This window comes from Aptenodytes forsteri, unplaced genomic scaffold, assembly GCF_000699145.1.
Source record: "Aptenodytes forsteri isolate BGI_AS27 unplaced genomic scaffold, ASM69914v1 Scaffold31, whole genome shotgun sequence".
NCBI classification, from domain to species: domain Eukaryota; kingdom Metazoa; phylum Chordata; class Aves; order Sphenisciformes; family Spheniscidae; genus Aptenodytes; species Aptenodytes forsteri.
Genome location: NW_008794713.1, coordinates 350402 through 356993, shown reverse-complemented (window position 1 = coordinate 356993; position 6592 = coordinate 350402).

The window sequence follows — 6592 nt, the reverse complement described above, 5'->3', positions numbered from 1 at the left end:
CAGGGAGGGAAAAAAAAATAAAATAAATAAGGAGACTTTTCCCAGCACACCACCTCTAGCACCCCACAAGCCCTCAGCGCTTTCCCTGCCACGAGGAAGGGAGGCTGCCATGGGGAAGGGGCCAGTTTGGGACCCCCAGTCCAATTTCCCCTGTCCCCTCCAGCAAGCAGCACTGCAAGAGATGCAACATCCCTGCAGCACGGCCAGGAGCCCCATCTTTGGTCAGACCATGAAACAAGGAGTAGATGCAGCTGGCGATGCATCACTCAGCTTTCCTCATCCCCTGCACCTCGCCCCAGTTTCTCCAGGCTCCAACACTACAGGAAGGGCTCTACAGACCATTGCTGCAGCTCTCACCCCTCCTGCAAAATGCCTTGCCTGCCTTTTCATCCCCACCGCCGCGGTTTCATCCGGTGCCAGCTCTCTCCTGGCAGAAGAGAGATCAAACACGCTGTAGAAATGCCCAAAATAGCCAGGGATCAGGATGTACCCGGCTCAAGGCAGCCTCAAAAACAAGATGTTGCTGGTCTTGGCTGGAGTCCTGCAAATTCTCCACCTGCACACGGGACTGGGCTGAGCCATGGACCTGCCTGGACAGACAGGTGCAGAGAAGGGCACGCTGAGCCCAAAGCAAGCCAAAAACCACGGTGGTGCTTGCGCACGCTTTGGTGGATGAAATTTGGGTCCATCTCCAGCAGCAGTAAGTCTTCACCTCTCGGCAATTCATCACCAACCATGGCCAGGAGCCATCCAATGCCTGGGTGAGACATGGGAACCACTGTCGGAGGGTAGCAGCTCTCAGCATCCACCACCCAGGGATGGACTTACAACCTGGTGGTAAAAGATTTCACGTCCCATCAGCCATCTCAACCACAAAACTACAGAATTTTAATAATAAACCCGATTCTCCAAGACTCTTGTGCATACACATGTACGCAAGGGATTCCACAGCACAGGAGGCAGTAAGGCATGGGTGTTTGCAAGGTCTCAGGAGCCCTGGGGGTAACTTGTTCCCTGGCTGGGAGATCCCGAATGCGATTGCTGCTCTAGCGCAAGCACTCCCCGCACCGAGCGCTTCCCATCCTGCTAAATAGCTGCGGGCTGTTAAAATAGGCTGTTATGAATGCATTTCCCCAAGCATCTATAATGCTGTCCTCTCGTGCGTGCATGCACACACGTGTCCAAAAAGGGGACCACTGTTTTTTTTGTTGTGCATTTTCACTGTCCTCCCCTCCTTGCTGCGCTCCAGCAGAGATGCAAGTGCTCGGCCCTCCAGGCAGGGCAGGCTGCTACACAAACCCGCATCCAACCCTTCCCTTTCACCCATAAATCCCAAGTATGTCAAACCGTACAGCACTGAAATAAAAGCACTTTGTCATTCTTAGATCTTTACAAGGCGAGCTTTAATTAAAACCCACCGAGGCTTGGAGGCAGCCCATGGTGGGGGCACGCTGGAGCACCATGCTCACATCGCCTGCCTTCCTCACCTCCAACTTCTGCAACCCGCTCCCTCCAAAGAGGCTTCACACGCCATACGTTTGCCAATTAAATTTGTATAGATCAGAGTCATTAAGGTTGGAAAAGACCTCCAAGATCATTGAGTCCAACCGTTGACCCAACACCACCATGCCCACTAAACCATGTCCCCAGCGCCTCAATGGTGGGGGCACGCTGGAGCACCATGCTCACATCGCCTGCCTTCCTCACCTCCAACTTCTGCAACCCGCTCCCTCCAAAGAGGCTTCACACGCCGTACGTTTGCCAATTAAATTCGTGTAGATCAAAGTCATTAAGGTTGGAAAAGACCTCCAAGATCATCGAGTCCAACCGTTGACCCAACACCACCATGCCCACTAAACCATGTCCCTCAGCGCCTCATCTACACATCTTTTAAATACTTCCAGGGATGGTGACTCCACCACTTCCCTGGGCAGCCTGTTCCAATGTTTAACCACTCTTTCAGTAAAGACATTTTTGAGAGCTACCAGGTCACCAAAACCATGCCCCCCAGGCAGGTACCCACCTGGGCAGGAGGAGAACATCTCTGTGAACCTCTACTTCCATAATCTCACCTCTAGCATAATTATTTCACTTTATATGCCGTGTCCTGGCTTCGCTAGCTTTAATAACCTCTTGATCTTCTGGAGGAGCTTGCTATGAAGGGAAAGGGCAGGCAGGTCTATCTCAAAGCACTGGGACCGGAGGATTAGCCTGACTTCAGGCTCAGGAGACACACCCTGGGCAGATCACTTCACCTTCTGACACTCCAGTGTCTCCATCCAGAAGGGCAGAAAGAAAAGCGTTTCTTTAATCCTCAAGGACGCCTTTGAGCAAGGTGTTAGCATTAATTGGAAATAGCTCCGTGTGCTCAGCCTCTCAAGAAAAAAAATAAATTAAAAAAAAAAATCTGTTTTGTTTTTTTAAACCAGATTCCCAATAAACCAAAGTGATTTGGTGCTCTCGGAGCCTCTTGCATTATTCCACCCAGATTAAGCAGAAGCTTAATAAATTCAACCCCCACCTCCCGATTTGATTTAGATTTTAGCAGGCTACCGCTACGGATGCAGATTAAAACCAACATTAAATTAGAAGAGGCAGGTTTTTGTTTTGCTGTCTGAAAGCCCCCCGTGCCAGCCAAAGGCACTCCCATCAAATCATCCTCAAACTCCTGGCCACGTGCTCGGTGGACGCTCCAGCGCAGTGGGAAGGGACACTGGTCTGCACAGGAGAAGTTACACTGACAGTGTGGACAGAGTATAATCTTCCTTTAAATTAAGAAAAGAGTGTAATTTTCCATTAAATTAAACTGAGATGGCTAATTTTTAAGCTTTTTTTTTTATTAGTCTGGGCTGTTTGGTGGTTGCAACAGTCTTCGTGGCAAGCTAGAAGTCAGCAAATCCATCTTTATTATTATTGGTTTTTAATCCCCCGAGTTATTTCAGGAATGGCAATACTCTCAGCCGACCCTGGGAAGTTTTCATTGCTCCTGGGTGAAGGGCACTTTTCCAGGGGCATCCTTCCAACGGCACTGCAGCCAGAGGGAGGGCACGGCAGAAAACCTATAATACCGGTGATACAATAGCATCGACCGCCTAGCAATTAGGGATTCAGTAACGAAGATTAAGACATAGTATCTCATGACCAAGGTTCTTCCACACGGGTTAAGAAAGAAAACTTATGAAAGGATTTTAGTAGAAACCAGAGACAGTGATGTGCACCTTGGAAAAACCAAAGGTGAACACACAAATGTCAGCTAAGAACGAGGTGGAGATTGGGACAAGTATCTGTATGTTCTTCTTCGTAAAGCAAGCACGCTTCTACTTTTCCCCCTTGGCAGTGGGCTTATTGCCAACCTCATTCTATGTTGTTCAAAGAAATAACGTGGTCCAGTATTACTGGATGCTCTCGAAGAGGACAAGAACACATATGAAAGTAAAAACAGCATGAGCTTCAGTCCTGGCTCCCCAAGAATATTTACATTAATATATACAGCATGTGAATGGTTAAGCAGCTTACTTCAGAAGTCCAATAACTACTCTTCGGCTCTCACAAGCCACCTATTACTAAAATTAAAGTTTTCCCAAACTTTGCTTTTCCCAAGTAAAAAGAGAAAAATACAAGCTCTACCTTAAATTAAAAGAGGTCACACCAGACGGCACAACTCAGGGTTTGGATGTCATTTTTCTTTTCCTTGTTTTTTTTTTGTTTGTTTTTTTTTTTTTTAAGCCACTATCAAAGATAACTCCACAGAGATAATTTAAAGAGGCTCTTGCAGTGGAAAAAAAAAACCAGAGGACTCTCCTTGCAGCCACCGTGCATGGATGCTAACAGCATCCCCTTCCAGCTCTGCACTAAAGCAAACGAACTTCTCCTCATTAATTTGCACTGGGCGTGCAGTCCTGGCCTGAACTCGGGTCACCGCTGTATTTTTGCCCATCCACGGGCATTATGCCTACCACAGCAGGATCACACGTCCCCATGATTAACAGGTAGTTATTTATGACGTTATTTAGCTGTGCTAAATGTGCTTGTGCCAACCACCGCGCTTGTCGGCGCTGGGAAGAGCCGCTCACTGGGTGCTGTCAGCAGGAGGGCATGGAAAGGCACCGGCTCCAGGGCTCTCCTGCGTGCCTTGCAGCCTTAAAAATCCCCGCTGCCCGCACTTGGCAGTGACTCAGGAGAAACATCTGCTTCGCCCGTGATGCAGCAAGGCACAGGCGAGGTGTTTCGGCAGCGGGGCAAAAACGTCTCTGTTAAGGGATTTGTGGATCATTAACTTTTTTATTATTATTTACAATATTGAACATCAGGGCAGATGGCAAACCGTAATCCTCCCTTTCCCATCCTCCAAATGAGATTTTTCATCCCAGGAGCGATTTCTCCCCTGCCTGACAGACAAGCAAAGCCCATATTTAGGTCAGAGCTCCCCAAGCTGTGCCGCGACTCTGGGACCTGCTGACCCCTGCATCTCACCCCAGCCCAGCTTCTCCGTTTGCTGCCGGGTACCACCGGCCAGCAAACCCCTCACAAGGGTCAGGAGGGGATGGCAGCGGGTTTCACCACTCAGTACAGAGCAGGCGGGGATGCTCTGGTGCTGCACACCTCTCCACTGCCTGATTTCTGCAGCACCAGTACCCGATGTTGGGACACCGCGCGAGGGCCCAGCATCCCCAGCCAGGGCCGAGAGCATCCCCCTGCAGCAAGGACCTCTAATAGGGAAAGACCCGCTTCCTCCTCACCATAAAAACCCAGAAAGGCTGAAAGGAGAGGTCGTGACTGGCAAACGTTTCAACACACAGCAAGGGACACACATGACCCCAATATCATGCTCAAGGGGTAGGGCAAAAAAAAAAAAAAAGTTGTGTTTTACTTGTTAAAAAACACAAAAAACATCATTTTCAGCTACAGAAAGAACGTTAACTCTTGCTGGGAGTATTAAATGCAAAGGGAAAAAAAAAAAAAAAAAAGTTGTGTTTTACTTGTTAAAAAACACAAAAAACATCATTTTCAGCTACAGAAAGCAAACGTTAACTTGCTGGGAGTATTAAATGCAAAGGGAAAGACAGCAGGACGCTGCAGAAGCACCTCTAATTCCTCAACATGAGAACGAGCAATTTGTGAGTTTCCCAGGGCTGATAAAAACGCGCAAACCCAAACAGCCGAGCCAAGGCAGATGAGCATAATCTACACCATGCCTCATATTCCCCATCCTCCTTGTGCTACCAGCGCAGACACGGACCCAGGGAAAATGCAGAAGCGCACACTCAGAGCATGCCCCCATCAAGGCAAGGCTCCTAAATTTTGGGGAGCATCCCTCTTCATCCCAGAGCGCTGCAGGGGTCGCTGGATTTGAGCTAGCAAAGCACGTGCTTTGCTGATGCCTCCTAAGTACGGGGATATTTTCTTCCCACCTCCCCGAAGAGCTGTCACACTGTTGGATGGCTCCACGTCTCCCACCAGCACTAAATCTGCTCTATTTCTCTTTGCTGAATTTTATTCCCCTGCCCAAATTAATTCAGACGATGCTTTGCATGAAGCATCACAGCAGCTGAGCAGTACTCAGCTGCTCGGACAAGCAGCATCTGCAGCATTTATCCACCGGCTCGTTAGCAGCATTTCAAATGAAGGGGGGTTTAAAAGGCTTCGGTTCATCATTGCACCGGCCTCATCTCACCGACGGCAGGTAAAACTGGCACTGAGCAGAGCGGGGCTGCAGGCGAGCCCTGACACCAAGTGTACCCCCAGTATTTTCATCCTGAAGGGTTTGCTTTAATTAAATGCGATTTCCAGGATGATTTCCAGGACTAATCAATAGTCTCACATGTAACTAACAGCCAACTCATGTTTTTCCATCCTCTCCCCTACCATTTCTTCCGCAGCGTCTCAGCAACGCTCGTTACTGCAGGCTTAATGAAGACTGACAGGTTCAGTGCCAAGGTCTCGGGCGCACATGCAACCCCACTCTCACCACAGCAATGGGCTGAAATGCAAAATCCCTCTTGCAGTAAGCCATGAGATGCTGCAAAACCAGGTAGAGGCCCAGGTGCTTTGGGACAGTGCAAACAAACCATTCTGTCTTAATTTGGGGGGAAAAGCAGTCCCTCCTGGGCTGGGGAGCAATCCCCTTGTAGGCTGCGAGACCGGGATTTGCTCTGGGCAGTGCAGCAACCCTTGTATTTTTACTTTGCTCCTCTACTCTTTAAGAAACAACAAAACCAAACCTCTCTGCCAGGGTCAACAAGACTTCACCCACAGGGGATGTGCATTATCACCTGCATCACCGCTAATGAACCATCTCACAGCAGCCCAAGATGTTACAGGAGGAGGGTTGTGCCTGTTTAATTGGAGACGGCAGCACTTGGGGTCTCGCTGCCCGTCTCCTTCTGCAGCAGCGGCTTTCCAGCCTCGCATCAGGTTGAGCACAGGAGCCCTTTGCCTTTGGTTGCTCTGAAGCAGCACCAGCGAAGGCTGAGAGCTGGCAGCAGGACAGGCAGGCTGCTGCGAGGATGCAGCCAGGAGCCCGATGAAATCATGGGGTACAAGGCAGGGCTGCCCCTCTGGATGCCTAAGCCTGGATTTAAAGCACGTGCTC